This window comes from Salvia splendens, chromosome 8 (genome assembly GCF_004379255.2).
Source record: "Salvia splendens isolate huo1 chromosome 8, SspV2, whole genome shotgun sequence".
NCBI classification, from domain to species: Eukaryota; Viridiplantae; Streptophyta; class Magnoliopsida; order Lamiales; family Lamiaceae; genus Salvia; species Salvia splendens.
The window spans coordinates 20,731,160-20,746,708 of record NC_056039.1 but is presented as its reverse complement, the minus strand read 5'-3'; the positions used below and the strand labels follow the sequence as shown (position 1 = coordinate 20,746,708).

The window sequence follows — 15,549 nt, the reverse complement described above, 5'->3', positions numbered from 1 at the left end:
GATACTGTAAAACTCTAATTGTTATTTTCCAATAAATGCAACGGATTATTTTTTGTCATAATGTTGTTATGTTTTACATTTAATGGTTGTTTATTGCATATTTAAATGTATAAGCAAATGTAACAAAGTCTAAATCTTTGTTTTAGTAGACCGGTTGTGGGAGTCGTCCAATTTAAGGTAACACGGTCAGTTCTAAACAAAGAAAAATAAGAATTTCGCAACCTAGATATAGACTACCTATCGTGAAAGGTTGCAATGTCAGTCCGATTATTTCTAAGCCTTATTGAAATAAGATGACGTTGGTGTGGTATAGCACTGAATGGATCTAACGGCAAGACGAGTCTTTATGCTATCTACTGAAAGACGAGGTCTTGATAATTAATTTCTTAATCAATGTACGTTAGCATTGAGCATACGATATTGAGTATCTACTACTTTGACTTACCAAAGGTGCGGATTTTTCGTCACCCAACGATCCAGGTATATTGGGTAGTAGCGATCATTATCTAGCGGTGTTAGGATTGCTATTAAGTTAAATCGTGCGCGAGGGGAGTCTCGGTTGATAACATCCACAAGAGAAGCTCGAAACCCTAGGATATAATTGAGGTGTTTGGCCTGTTGTGGATTTGAATTTGGTTGGGAAAAGTGTTTAACGTCGTGAATAAACGTCGTTTGATTCGATAATCAGAATGAAATCCAATTATGGTAGAAATTGTGAAATAATCGAACAAAGTTGGCTATAACTAAATAGTTTTGATATTATATAGAGTAAATGGTTGTTGATTTATGGTTAATGGGATGATTAAACATAAATGGAAATAGAATTTGATACAAAAGTATGAGTCAGATTTACTCCTCTGTTTTTCAGCCCCATATTCCGAATTGTTTTGAATATTTAGCACTATGAAAAGTTTGGTTTATCAATTTTTTTAATAACTCTGATGAGTCTAGAGAGTCCCTGAATTTTATGGAGAATTTAGGAGTTCGTTTACTATGTGTATAAATTGTTATAACAATACAGCTACGAACTGTCAAAATTCTGGTACTTTGTCATATTTTGGTATGTGTTATCCGAAATATTTAGGGCATGTAAGGTCGATGAAAACTTGATTTCATAATTTCTAAATTAACTATAAGGTGTTTAGTTGTTCTCTGAATTTTATGATTAATTAAAGAGTACAAATACCATTTACAAAAATTGTTTAGAAAATGCTGCCAGAAATTGTCTGATTTTGGTAGTCTGTGGGAAAACAAGAATATCTCTTAAACTATTGGGAATCCTTGAGTGAATCATGTTGGATTATAAATTGACTTCTTTGGGTAAATATGAGTTATTAATAGTTACGCTATTTATATTACGCATAAAGGCGAAGGAACCTATAGTGCATTTTGGAGACAAAGGAGTGAACCTAGAAGGTAGAGAAGTATCAAGGTGAAATATGCTTATGTTCATAAGCCTAAGAGGTAGGATATTCTTACTATGAATTTTACTTCTCTGGTTTGAACTGTGTGAACTAATGTATAATAATATGTTATTCTATGTGATAATTATATATATGTCATTAGAAGACACAAATGGAATTATTATGATATTTATAAACATGATATGAAAGTTCTACAAAGAAATTGTATAAATATAATTATATGATGATGATAGAAATAATATGGTGTGAAATGTGATAATATGCGTTGAAGTGTGTATGAATCACACTTTTAATTTTACATATATTATGTGGTTGATTGCTATATGTTGATTGTGGTGAATATTTGGGTTATATGGTGTGAACTAAATATGGTTATGCGCTATTTGATATTGATGGTGGAATACGATATGGATATGTGATTGATGCAACAGATATGTTTTATATGTTATATTCGAATTATTTGGTAGGATAAGATATGGATATGTGATTGATGAAATTGATATGTTTTGCATATGATATTGGAATTATATGAATCATTCGACTAAAGAGGATCTGTGACGGTCTTGCCCTGGATCTGAAATCACAGTGGACATATTGGGACCTTCGGGTCACATCACAGTAGGACCTTCGGGTCAAATCACAGTGGGACCTTCGGGTCAAATCATATTGGGACCTTCGGGTCAAATCACAGTGGGACCTTCGGGTCAAATCATATTGGGACCTACGGGTCAATCATATTGGGACCTTCGGGTCAATCATATTGGAAATCCCGGGCAGATACCAGGCCTGATCCGTCACAGAATAATAAAAAGGAATAGAGAGGCATATGTATATGGATATGAAATTGTTTATGATATAGGTTGTATATTATTTCTGATTATATGTATTTCGGTATATGAGTACCTTGGCGATCGTTATATGTGTTTGAAATGGGTTAACATTTGCGATTTGTCTGCGTTGGTGTGTGGATAAGAATGTGACATAAAGTTATAAATGACTGAATGACTTTGGATATGGAAATAGGACGTATGACAGATTATGGGAAGTAATATGCTTATAAGATAAGAATAAGTGTGAATAAATAATAATTAGCTAATTGAATAAATTAAGGAATTATATGGAAACATGTATTTTGTAAGTAAGTATATGAAGAATTATGGTGCAATTTGATAGTATCGTTATGAGATATTATCTGGAAAACACGGTGAACGTATAGATGTTGTAATAAAGTGATATATGGTAATACAAGAAAAGAATCATGATATATGATGTCTTAAGAAATGACAACATGTGGAAGGTGATACGGAAATTAATATGTGTTGACGGGTAAAAGATTAATATAGTAAATTATGAAAGTGGGAAGTGCTAAGAATGAATGGTTATAAGTAAAAGATAAATAATGTAAAAGTCTCAATACAGTTTAGATTAGAAAATTGATTTTTATAGTTTGGATATATCTACTGAGCTGTGGAAAGCTCACTCCTATCATCTTTTACCCCCCTGCAGGTTAGAGTTGATAGTATGTCAGTGTGGTTGGGCAGCTTTGCAATTTTTGGCGGGTCACTGGTGATCAACATGGTTAAAAGTCGTGGCATGTTGTATAATAGTTCAATCTTTGATCTTTCGCTGGATAAATGTTAAGTTTTAAATTGTAATAGTTTTTAATTGCTCTTTTTAAGCTAAAAAGAAAATAGGAAAATTTCAGTACGTGTTGTCGATACTGAAACGTGACACCACGTATTCGGTGGGTTTACCTACCGGGTAAGGGGTGTTACAAGTTGGTATCAGAGCAAAGGTTTAGGCGGTTCTGGAAAGCAGTGATTCAGTAAAGTGTGTAGAAACATGCCACATAGGAGTAAATGTCTGTTAGTACCAGTGACTCGATGCAGTTGCCTATTTATAAAGTGGAAAGAAGTTAGTAAAGTACGGGACATAGTTTCCCGTGTGACCGAGAAAGATGTTATATGAGACTGGCCACCTCGTATAGTTCGACTCTCGGTAACGTTATTTTGTGTAAAAGACTTAAAAAGTGCAGGGAGGGTGTGTTTGAAAATAGTGATGAAAAGTGTGTCCTAATGAAAGAAATGAGATTTGCTTCAATTGTATTATTCGATAATATGTCAAAATAAGATGTTGGTATGTTATGTTGAGAATTGTAGGAAATGAGTGTTAATATATGAAATATGATGTGATCGAAAATATGATACGCGATATATGGTGTGATGGGAGGAACTGATATATGATATACGGTGATAGGAGGATTCGATCGGACCTCAAGTGGGGCTATATGATGTGATTGAGATGATATATGTTATGCTTGAGTTCTGTATGGTATTATACGATGCAATTTGGTAGCTTTATGATATGATTGGTTTGCTGTACGATACGATTAGTAGTTTCTGTTGTAATTGTAAATGATGTTGGGATGTTTTGTAAATGCTGAAATTAAATAGTTGAGCACGTAATGAGGATATGGATGTGATATGTGATATTGATGTGATGTGTGGATGTCATGTGGAATACTTGATGATTGTGTGAATACTGATGACTGTTGACATGTTATGTGATTGATATTGCATACTATTGGATTATGGGCACTTGTTGGTTATAAGGAAAATGAGAAATAAATGATGGGATCTGAATCTGTGTGCCGTTGAATGGGTTATATGTGCGCTCGAGATCGAGCTATGTGATGTGTATGGAAGTATGAATTCTGTATAGATTATATGTGTGCTCGGAATTGGGCAATAGGAAATATGATGTGATGCGATAAAGATATAAGCTAAGTAATTGTACATGATATAAGATATGTGATACAAAATGTGATCAGATTAGAATGTGAACTCCGTAAGAACTATGTGTGCACTCGAAGACGAGCTAAGCGAATATGGAAATTTAAATGAGGATTTAGAAATGAAATGGAAAATGAAAATAGGTGCTCTAAGTGAGCTATAATATATATGAAATGATATGTCTAAAAATGTTAGTTTAAATGAAATAAATATATGAGCTTGAAATTGAGCAATATGAGGAAGAAGGGTACTATGCTTGAAAGTATGGAATCCAATGAATCATATGTGTGTTGTAAGAATGTGAAATGTATTGATGACCAATATATGACGAAATTTGAAAATGAAATGTGGTATATGGTGCGACGGGAGTATTCGATCAGCCCATGCGGGTGTACTTCGCTTAACCCATATACCTGTGTGTTATCACTAAGCACTTGAGACAAATGAGTGCAAATATTTGAGGTGATCGGTATGTATTTCTATATATGATTATGTGCGAACTAGCACATGTGATAAAATGTGTTATAATATGTGGACATATGAAACGTATATGATAACCGTGATATGTGACATGTGATTTGATGTGTCTTGATATATGTGTGACTTGGGAATGGAAATGTGATGATATATGGTCTGATATGCCTGGATATATGGTCCGTGTATTCAGATCTTGTTATATGAGTTTTTATTGAGTTTTGATACTAGTACTAAGAGTTCAAGATTTAATGTTGTGATGATGAATATTGAGATGTGAATGTGTGGAACTATATAATGTTTTGGATGAAGTGATATATGTGACTGCGTGCTCTAAATGGACTATACGGTGCTAGAAAGTGAGCTATATGCATATAATGTGATATGATGGAAAATTTGTGCGCTGCATGAGATAGATGAATGTGTTTGAAACTAAGTCATATGAGGTGAAATCTGATATGATTGAAAGAAAGAGATTCATATGAATTATATATTTGAAAATGAAAGTAGAATGCAAAAAAAGGCTTATGCTCGATATATGATGGAATTTGAAAACAAATATGGTTGTTGATGAATACTGACTTGATATTTGAACTTTGTTGTGATTTGTTGGTTTGATAAAAAAAAAAGAGGTAATAAGCGAAAATAAGTATAATGGAAGTGATATGTAGTGCAAGGCGAACTAAAATAAATGTATGTGATACAATTCAGAGAAATGTATGTAACTATGATGTGAATAAATGGTTGTGATAAGATAGAAAGCATGACGTGCTAAATGACTGATAAAAGATAATAATAATATTATTACGTGATTGTGAAATGTGGTTGTGTTAAGATTGTGATATATTCTTTGAATTAACTCACAATAATTTGTGTGGTATGCTATTATCAGGTTGTGCATTTTTACTACTATATTCTATAAATTTTATGAAGTGGCATAGGATTGTGACTTCGGTAAGTTCCAGGAAGTCAAAGTAAGATTGGATAAAGTTACATGTGATTATAAGAGATTGAATGATGTTATACGAAAATACGAAGGTTGTGCGAAATTAAAAGATAATATGAGATTAGATGATATGATACGATAAATGTTTATAGCTATTTAAATCAAGTGAAATTTCGAGGACAAAATTCTTTTAAGGGGGGAAGAGTTGTAACATCCCGAATTATAGGGCTTGACGAAACGTTTGGATATGTGATGAGGAATAGTAGTTAAGTTAAACTATAAGGTAGAAATTTAATACGAAATGTCGATTATGCGATTTTCGGCAATTTCTTTTACCCACGTAAAATCGTAAATCGAAGCTAAGGGCTAATAATTTTATAAATTATAAAATTATGGCCTAGCATAATTGTAAATAATGTGAGGAATTATTTTGGGCCATTAGAAGGTAATAAAAAAAAATTCTATCGCATATTTTTTCAGTTTTTAGCGAAAACAATCGGCGAAACTTTTGAAGATATAGACGGGAATAATTTTACCTTAAACTAGAATCTAAATGCTAAATGAGGGTATAAAGAAATCCTAAATGTGATATCATATGGTAGGAAAATAAAATATTGGAAGATTAAAAGAATAATTAAAAATATTTTACATAATAAACTAAATCTAGAAGATTCTAATCAATTATATATTAATCTAGACTTCATCTTCCACTCATTTTCTTCAAAAAAAACCGTGCATATCAGCCCCCATAGGAGAAGTAGACCTCAATCTTTCATCTCCCTCTATTTTGCAAATCGTTCGGTGAAATCGAATTCTAGACGCGTACTCCCCGATGACTTGAGGTAAACCTTCTTTTCTATACCACTTTTGTTGCTATTTGAGTGATGATTTGGAGGGTGTGTGGGCTGTGATTTTCATGCTTCATATTTGTGAGTGGAGGTGTGGTCTTTGTTTAATTCTTTCGATAGATACGAGTTTGTAGACGTCGATAACGTTGGGTTACACCCTTGGATTTAAATGTATCGAACCCTAACCCAAATTTCCATCATGATCGAAACCCTAGGATATAATTGAGGTGTTTGGCCTGTTGTGGATTTGAATTTGGTTGGGAAAAGTGTTTAACGTCGTGAATAAACGTCGTTTGATTCGATAATCAGAATGAAATCCAATTATGGTAGAAATTGTGAAATAATCGAACAAAGTTGGCTATAACTAAATAGTTTTGATATTATATAGAGTAAATGGTTGTTGATTTATGGTTAATGGGATGATTAAACATAAATGGAAATAGAATTTGATACAAAAGTAAGAGTCAGATTTACTCCTCTGTTTTTCAGCCCCATATTCCGAATTGTTTTGAATATTTAGCACAGTGAAAAGTTTGTTTTATCAGTTTTTTTAATAACTCTGATGAGTCTAGAGAGTCCCTGAATTTTATGGAGAATTTAGGAGTTCGTTTACTATGTGTATAAATTGTTATAACAATACAGCTACGAACTGTCAAAATTCTGGTACTTTGTCATATTTTGGTATGTGTTATCCGAAATATTTAGGGCATGTAAGGTCGATGAAAACTTGATTTCATAATTTCTAAATTAACTATAAGGTGTTTAGTTGTTCTCTGAATTTTATGATTAATTAAAGAGTACAAATACCATTTACAAAAATTGTTTAGAAAATGCTGCCAGAAATTGTCTGATTTTGGTAGTCTGTGGGAAAACAAGAATATCTCTTAAACTATTGGGAATCCTTGAGTGAATCATGTTGGATTATAAATTGACTTCTTTGGGTAAATATGAGTTATTAATAGTTACGCTATTTATATTACGCATAAAGGCGAAGGAACCTATAGTGCATTTTGGAGACAAAGGAGTGAACCTAGAAGGTAGAGAAGTATCAAGGTGAAATATGCTTATGTTCATAAGCCTAAGAGGTAGGATATCCTTACTATGAATTTTACTTCTCTGGTTTGAACTATGTGAACTAATGTATAATATTATGTTATTCTATGTGATAATTATATATATGTCATTAGAAGACACAAATGGAATTATTATGATATTTATAAACATGATATGAAAGTTCTACAAAGAAATTGTATAAATATAATTATATGATGATGATAGAAATAATATGGTGTGAAATGTGATAATATGCGTTGAAGTGTGTATGAATCACACTTTTAATTTTACATATATTATGTGGTTGATTGCTATATGTTGATTGTGGTGAATATTTGGGTTATATGGTGTGAACTAAATATGGTTATGCGCTATTTGATATTGATGGTGGAATACGATATGGATATGTGATTGATGCAACAGATATGTTTTATATGTTATATTCGAATTATTTGGTAGGATAAGATATGGATATGTGATTGATGAAATTGATATGTTTTGCATATGATATTGGAATTATATGAATCATTCGACTAAAGAGGATCTGTGACGGTCTTGCCCTGGATCTGAAATCACAGTGGACATATTGGGACCTTCGGGTCACATCACAGTAGGACCTTCGGGTCAAATCACAGTGGGACCTTCGGGTCAAATCATATTGGGACCTTCGGGTCAAATCACAGTGGGACCTTCGGGTCAAATCATATTGGGACCTACGGGTCAATCATATTGGGACCTTCGGGTCAATCATATTGGAAATCTCGGGCAGATACCAGGCCTGATCCGTCACAGAATAATAAAAAGGAATAGAGAGGCATATGTATATGGATATGAAATTGTTTATGATATAGGTTGTATATTATTTCTGATTATATGTATTTCGGTATATGAGTACCTTGGCGATCGTTATATGTGTTTGAAATGGGTTAACATTTGCGATTTGTCTGCGTTGGTGTGTGGATAAGAATGTGACATAAAGTTATAAATGACTGAATGACTTTGGATATGGAAATAGGACGTATGACAGATTATGGGAAGTAATATGCTTATAAGATAAGAATAAGTGTGAATAAATAATAATTAGCTAATTGAATAAATTAAGGAATTATATGGAAACATGTATTTTGTAAGTAAGTATATGAAGAATTATGGTGCAATTTGATAGTATTGTTATGAGATATTATCTGGAAAACACGGTGAACGTATAGATGTTGTAATAAAGTGATATATGGTAATACAAGAAAAGAATCATGATATATGATGTCTTAAGAAATGACAACATGTGGAAGGTGATACGGAAATTAATATGTGTTGACGGGTAAAAGATTAATATAGTAAATTATGAAAGTGGGAAGTGCTAAGAATGAATGGTTATAAGTAAAAGATAAATAATGTAAAAGTCTCAATACAGTTTAGATTAGAAAATTGATTTTTATAGTTTGGATATATCTACTGAGCTGTGGAAAGCTCACTCCTATCATCTTTTACCCCCCTGCAGGTTAGAGTTGATAGTATGTCAGTGTGGTTGGGCAGCTTTGCAATTTTTGGCGGGTCACTGGTGATCAACATGGTTAAAAGTCGTGGCATGTTGTATAATAGTTCAATCTTTGATCTTTCGCTGGATAAATGTTAAGTTTTTAATTGTAATAGTTTTTAATTGCTCTTTTTAAGCTAAAAAGAAAATAGGAAAATTTCTGTACGTGTTGTCGATACTGAAACGTGACACCACGTATTCGGTGGGTTTACCTACCGGGTAAGGGGTGTTACAAGTTGGTATCAGAGCAAAGGTTTAGGCGGTTCTGGAAAGAAGTGATTCAGTAAAGTGTGTAGAAACATGCCACATAGGAGTAAATTAGTGTTAGTACCAGTGACTCGATGCAGTTGCCTATTTATAAAGTGGAAAGAAGTTAGTAAAGTACGGGACATAGTTTCCCGTGTGACCGAGAAAGATGTTATATGAGACTGGCCACCTCGTATAGTTCGACTCTCGGTAACGTTATTTTGTGTAAAAGACTTAAAAAGTGCAGGGAGGGTGTGTTTGAAAATAGTGATGAAAAGTGTGTCCTAATGAAAGAAATGAGATTTGCTTCAATTGTATTATTCGATAATATGTTAAAATAAGATGTTGGTATGTTATGTTGAGAATTGTAGGAAATGAGTGTTAATATATGAAATATGATGTGATCGAAAATATGATACGCGATATATGGTGTGATGGGAGGAACTGATATATGATATATGGTGATAGGAGGATTCGATCGGACCTCAAGTGGGGCTATATGATGTGATTGAGATGATATATGTTATGCTTGAGTTCTGTATGGTATTATACGATGCAATTTGGTAGCTTTATGATATGATTGGTTTGCTGTACGATACGATTAGTAGTTTCTGTTGTAATTGTAAATGATGTTGGGATGTTTTGTAAATGCTGAAATTAAATAGTTGAGCACGTAATGAGGATATGGATGTGATATGTGATATTGATGTGATGTGTGGATGTCATGTGGAATACTTGATGATTGTGTGAATTCTGATGACTGTTGACATGTTATGTGATTGATATTGCATACTATTGGATTATGGGCACTTGTTGGTTATAAGGAAAATGAGAAATAAATGATGGGATCTGAATCTGTGTGCCGTTGAATGGGTTATATGTGCGCTCGAGATCGAGCTATGTGATGTGTATGGAAGTATGAATTCTGTATAGATTATATGTGTGCTCGGAATTGGGCAATAGGAAATATGATGTGATGCGATAAAGATATAAGCTAAGTAATTGTACATGATATAAGATATGTGATACAAAATGTGATCAGATTAGAATGTGAACTCCGTAAGAACTATGTGTGCACTCGAAGACGAGCTAAGCGAATATGGAAATTTAAATGAGGATTTAGAAATGAAATGGAAAATGAAAATAGGTGCTCTAAGTGAGCTATAATATATATGAAATGATATGTCTAAAAATGTTAGTTTAAATGAAATAAATATATGAGCTTGAAATTGAGCAATATGAGGAAGAAGGGTACTATGCTTGAAAGTATGGAATCCAATGAATCATATGTGTGTTGTAAGAATGTGAAATGTATTGATGACCAATATATGACGAAATTTGAAAATGAAATGTGGTATATGGTGCGACGGGAGTATTCGATCAGCCCATGCGGGTGTACTTCGCTTAACCCATATACCTGTGTGTTATCACTAAGCACTTGAGACAAATGAGTGCAAATATTTGAGGTGATCGGTATGTATTTCTATATATGATTATGTGCGAACTAGCACATGTGATAAAATGTGTTATAATATGTGGACATATGAAACGTATATGATAACCGTGATATGTGACATGTGATTTGATGTGTCTTGATATATGTGTGACTTGGGAATGGAAATGTGATGATATATGGTCTGATATGCCTGGATATATGGTCCGTGTATTCAGATCTTGTTATATGAGTTTTTATTGAGTTTTGATACTAGTACTAAGAGTTCAAGATTTAATGTTGTGATGATGAATATTGAGATGTGAATGTGTGGAACTATATAATGTTTTGGATGAAGTGATATATGTGACTGCGTGCTCTAAATGGACTATACGGTGCTAGAAAGTGAGCTATATGCATATAATGTGATATGATGGAAAATTTGTGCGCTGCATGAGATAGATGAATGTGTTTGAAACTAAGTCATATGAGGTGAAATCTGATATGATTGAAAGAAAGAGATTCATATGAATTATATATTTGAAAATGAAAGTAGAATGCAAAAAAAGGCTTATGCTCGATATATGATGGAATTTGAAAACAAATATGGTTGTTGATGAATACTGACTTGATATTTGAACTTTGTTGTGATTTGTTGGTTTGATAAAAAAAAAGAGGTAATAAGCGAAAATAAGTATAATGGAAGTGATATGTAGTGCAAGGCGAACTAAAATAAATGTATGTGATACAATTCAGAGAAATGTATGTAACTATGATGTGAATAAATGGTTGTGATAAGATAGAAAGCATGACGTGCTAAATGACTGATAAAAGATAATAATAATATTATTACGTGATTGTGAAATGTGGCTGTGTTAAGATTGTGATATATTCTTTGAATTAACTCACAATAATTTGTGTGGTATGCTATTATCAGGTTGTGCATTTTTACTACTATATTCTATAAATTTTATGAAGTGGCATAGGATTGTGACTTCGGTAAGTTCCAGGAAGTCAAAGTAAGATTGGATAAAGTTACATGTGATTATAAGAGATTGAATGATGTTATACGAAAATACGAAGGTTGTGCGAAATTAAAAGATAATATGAGATTAGATGATATGATACGATAAATGTTTATAGCTATTTAAATCAAGTGAAATTTCGAGGACGAAATTCTTTTAAGGGGGGAAGAGTTGTAACATCCCGAATTATAGGGCTTGACGAAACGTTTGGATATGTGATGAGGAATAGTAGTTAAGTTAAACTATAAGGTAGAAATTTAATACGAAATGTCGATTATGCGATTTTCGGCAATTTCTTTTACCCACGTAAAATCGTAAATCGAAGCTAAGGGCTAATAATTTTATAAATTATAAAATTATGGCCTAGCATAATTGTAAATAATGTGAGGAATTATTTTGGGCCATTAGAAGGTAATAAAAAAAAATTCTATCGCATATTTTTTCAGTTTTTAGCGAAAACAATCGGCGAAACTTTTGAAGATATAGACGGGAATAATTTTACCTTAAACTAGAATCTAAATGCTAAATGAGGGTATAAAGAAATCCTAAATGTGATATCATATGGTAGGAAAATAAAATATTGGAAGATTAAAAGAATAATTAAAAATATTTTACATAATAAACTAAATCTAGAAGATTCTAATCAATTATATATTAATCTAGACTTCATCTTCCACTCATTTTCTTCAAAAAAAACCGTGCATATCAGCCCCCATAGGATAAGTAGACCTCAAGCTTTCATCTCCCTCTATTTTGCAAATCGTTCGGTGAAATCGAATTCTAGACGCGTACTCCCCGATGACTTGAGGTAAACCTTCTTTTCTATACCACTTTTGTTGCTATTTGAGTGATGATTTGGAGGGTGTGTGGGCTGTGATTTTCATGCTTCATATTTGTGAGTGGAGGTGTGGTCTTTGTTTAATTCTTTCGATAGATACGAGTTTGTAGACGTCGATAACGTTGGGTTACACCCTTGGATTTAAATGTATCGAACCCTAACCCAAATTTCCATCATGATCGAAACCCTAGGATATAATTGAGGTGTTTGGCCTGTTGTGGATTTGAATTTGGTTGGGAAAAGTGTTTAACGTCGTGAATAAACGTCGTTTGATTCGATAATCAGAATGAAATCCAATTATGGTAGAAATTGTGAAATAATCGAACAAAGTTGGCTATAACTAAATAGTTTTGATATTATATAGAGTAAATGGTTGTTGATTTATGGTTAATGGGATGATTAAACATAAATGGAAATAGAATTTGATACAAAAGTAAGAGTCAGATTTACTCCTCTGTTTTTCAGCCCCATATTCCGAATTGTTTTGAATATTTAGCACAGTGAAAAGTTTGTTTTATCAGTTTTTTTAATAACTCTGATGAGTCTAGAGAGTCCCTGAATTTTATGGAGAATTTAGGAGTTCGTTTACTATGTGTATAAATTGTTATAACAATACAACTACGAACTGTCAAAATTCTGGTACTTTGTCATATTTTGGTATGTGTTATCCGAAATATTTAGGGCATGTAAGGTCGATGAAAACTTGATTTCATAATTTCTAAATTAACTATAAGGTGTTTAGTTGTTCTCTGAATTTTATGATTAATTAAAGAGTACAAATACCATTTACAAAAATTGTTTAGAAAATGCTGCCAGAAATTGTCTGATTTTGGTAGTCTGTGGGAAAACAAGAATATCTCTTAAACTATTGGGAATCCTTGAGTGAATCATGTTGGATTATAAATTGACTTCTTTGGGTAAATATGAGTTATTAATAGTTACGCTATTTATATTACGCATAAAGGCGAAGGAACCTATAGTGCATTTTGGAGACAAAGGAGTGAACCTAGAAGGTAGAGAAGTATCAAGGTGAAATATGCTTATGTTCATAAGCCTAAGAGGTAGGATATTCTTACTATGAATTTTACTTCTCTGGTTTGAACTGTGTGAACTAATGTATAATATTATGTTATTCTATGTGATAATTATATATATGTCATTAGAAGACACAAATGGAATTATTATGATATTTATAAACATGATATGAAAGTTCTACAAAGAAATTGTATAAATATAATTATATGATGATGATAGAAATAATATGGTGTGAAATGTGATAATATGCGTTGAAGTGTGTATGAATCACACTTTTAATTTTACATATATTATGTGGTTGATTGCTATATGTTGATTGTGGTGAATATTTGGGTTATATGGTGTGAACTAAATATGGTTATGCGCTATTTGATATTGATGGTGGAATACGATATGGATATGTGATTGATGCAACAGATATGTTTTATATGTTATATTCGAATTATTTGGTAGGATAAGATATGGATATGTGATTGATGAAATTGATATGTTTTGCATATGATATTGGAATTATATGAATCATTCGACTAAAGAGGATCTGTGACGGTCTTGCCCTGGATCTGAAATCACAGTGGACATATTGGGACCTTCGGGTCACATCACAGTAGGACCTTCGGGTCAAATCACAGTGGGACCTTCGGGTCAAATCATATTGGGACCTTCGGGTCAAATCACAGTGGGACCTTCGGGTCAAATCATATTGGGACCTACGGGTCAATCATATTGGGACCTTCGGGTCAATCATATTGGAAATCCCGGGCAGATACCAGGCCTGATCCGTCACAGAATAATAAAAAGGAATAGAGAGGCATATGTATATGGATATGAAATTGTTTATGATATAGGTTGTATATTATTTCTGATTATATGTATTTCGGTATATGAGTACCTTGGCGATCGTTATATGTGTTTGAAATGGGTTAACATTTGCGATTTGTCTGCGTTGGTGTGTGGATAAGAATGTGACATAAAGTTATAAATGACTGAATGACTTTGGATATGGAAATAGGACGTATGACAGATTATGGGAAGTAATATGCTTATAAGATAAGAATAAGTGTGAATAAATAATAATTAGCTAATTGAATAAATTAAGGAATTATATGGAAACATGTATTTTGTAAGTAAGTATATGAAGAATTATGGTGCAATTTGATAGTATTGTTATGAGATATTATCTGGAAAACACGGTGAACGTATAGATGTTGTAATAAAGTGATATATGGTAATACAAGAAAAGAATCATGATATATGATGTCTTAAGAAATGACAACATGTGGAAGGTGATACGGAAATTAATATGTGTTGACGGGTAAAAGATTAATATAGTAAATTATGAAAGTGGGAAGTGCTAAGAATGAATGGTTATAAGTAAAAGATAAATAATGTAAAAGTCTCAATACAGTTTAGATTAGAAAATTAATTTTTATAGTTTGGATATATCTACTGAGCTGTGGAAAGCTCACTCCTATCATCTTTTACCCCCCTGCAGGTTAGAGTTGATAGTATGTCAGTGTGGTTGGGCAGCTTTGCAATTTTTGGCGGGTCACTGGTGATCAACATGGTTAAAAGTCGTGGCATGTTGTATAATAGTTCAATCTTTGATCTTTCGCTGGATAAATGTTAAGTTTTTAATTGTAATAGTTTTTAATTGCTCTTTTTAAGCTAAAAAGAAAATAGGAAAATTTCAGTACGTGTTGTCGATACTGAAACGTGACACCACGTATTCGGTGGGTTTACCTACCGGATAAGGGGTGTTACAATTAAGTCCATAACAGACAATAATTAATTAATGGATGTTTCTATCTAAAGCGCGGGAAATAAATTAAATGCAATTATAGGAAACCCGGAATACTTCAGCGTATAGTCCGGGACACCAGTCAGAAGATCCAAGGTCGAGTA

The 15,549-nt window shown here is 32.7% G+C and overlaps 3 long non-coding RNA genes across 3 annotated transcripts; all 3 read left to right on the top strand.

The window, feature by feature from the left end:
- The first annotated feature begins 971 nt into the window (after positions 1–971).
- LOC121744052 lies at positions 972–3,066 on the top strand. Its single transcript, XR_006038466.1, has 3 exons — positions 972–1,137; positions 1,256–1,464; positions 2,931–3,066. It is a non-coding gene; the product is annotated as an uncharacterized LOC121744052 (long non-coding RNA).
- Positions 3,067–6,380: 3,314 nt separating this feature from the next.
- LOC121743897 lies at positions 6,381–9,204 on the top strand. Its single transcript, XR_006038340.1, has 3 exons — positions 6,381–6,478; positions 7,473–7,569; positions 9,036–9,204. It is a non-coding gene; the product is annotated as an uncharacterized LOC121743897 (long non-coding RNA).
- Positions 9,205–12,491: 3,287 nt separating this feature from the next.
- Positions 12,492–15,308, top strand: LOC121743934. Its single transcript, XR_006038345.1, has 3 exons — positions 12,492–12,582; positions 13,577–13,673; positions 15,140–15,308. It is a non-coding gene; the product is annotated as an uncharacterized LOC121743934 (long non-coding RNA).
- The last annotated feature ends 241 nt before the right edge of the window (positions 15,309–15,549 follow it).